Source organism: Papilio polytes, unplaced genomic scaffold (genome assembly GCF_000836215.1).
Source record: "Papilio polytes unplaced genomic scaffold, Ppol_1.0 DF821800.1, whole genome shotgun sequence".
Taxonomy (NCBI): Eukaryota; Metazoa; Arthropoda; class Insecta; order Lepidoptera; family Papilionidae; genus Papilio; species Papilio polytes.
In genome coordinates, this window is record NW_013527404.1 from 1 (window position 1) to 1,153 (window position 1,153).

Here is a 1,153-nt window from a genome sequence, read left to right on the forward strand (position 1 = left end):
TCACAAACGACAAGATAAAAAAGCAATTAGCCATGTAACACTGACCAACCTTTCGTACAAACTCATTTGAAAGCTGCGTCTATTTGTTACTTTAAATCATCTCAAAGCGTTCAAAACGCTTGAACAACTGAAATTTTTGAGGATCGCTAGATTCCCTGACAATGAATTTTGTAAAGTCTATGAAATTTTACTTATTATATAATTGAAATAATGATATTTAAGTAGTAAATGTTTGTGTGCAGTACGCGATGCTGCTGGACGTGGTGAACAACGTGGTGCTGCGCGTGGAGCCGGAGCGGCGGCGGGCGCTGGAGCGGCGCGCGCGCATGCGCTTCCAGCTGCAGCTGCACCAGGACCGCGACCACAAGCAGCTCATACACAAGCTGCAGACGCAGGTCACACACATTTACACATTAAATCAACTGCACAGTAAATTAGATAAATTTGGAATAATTCGTCAATAAGTAAATAATTTTATTTTACTTTAATAAAAGATTTGTCTTTTGATAAAAAATAAATATATTTTGTATTGTGAAAAAAATGTACAAAAAATTCTCTCCGGCGGGGAATCGAACCCCGGTCTCCCGCGTGACAGGCGGGGATACTGACCACTATACTACCGAAGACTTGAAAGACTTTACGAAAATATTGAATTGGCTCCTGAGTTGATTACGTCATTCTTTAGATACTTGTAGATTTCAATTTATATAGTTTATCGTCTATTGATAAAAGAGTAACGTTACTTTAAAAAGATAAGAAATTATAAAGGACATTGCAAAAAATCTTTTCACAGCCAAATTGCAAACAATCAAATTAAAGCAAAAAATTTCGTGTTCAGGTGAGAGAATCTCTCGCGCGTTTGCGGCGGCTGGAGAAGGAGTACTACCTGAAGAACAGGTCCATCACTGGACACGACCCTGTCGCCATCGCAGAGCTCAAGAGCCTCGATGATCAGGTATGTTAAAATTACAACCAAAATTTACATTTTTGTTTTGTAAAAAAAAATTGCAAATGTTATTTTTAAAATATGAATTAAAGTGAAGATAATTCATTGTATAGGTGATAAAATTAGAAAAAAAAATAGCACAAAAAGTTCTCTCCGGCGGGGAATCGAACCCCGGTCTCCCGCGTGACAGGCGGGGATACTGACCAC

At 38.6% G+C, this 1,153-nt stretch overlaps 1 non-coding gene across 1 annotated transcript; it reads right to left on the reverse strand.

The window, feature by feature from the left end:
* Positions 1 to 554: 554 nt before the first annotated feature.
* Positions 555 to 626, reverse strand: Trnad-guc. Its single transcript has one exon. It is a non-coding gene; the product is annotated as a tRNA-Asp (tRNA).
* Positions 627 to 1,153: the final 527 nt, after the last annotated feature.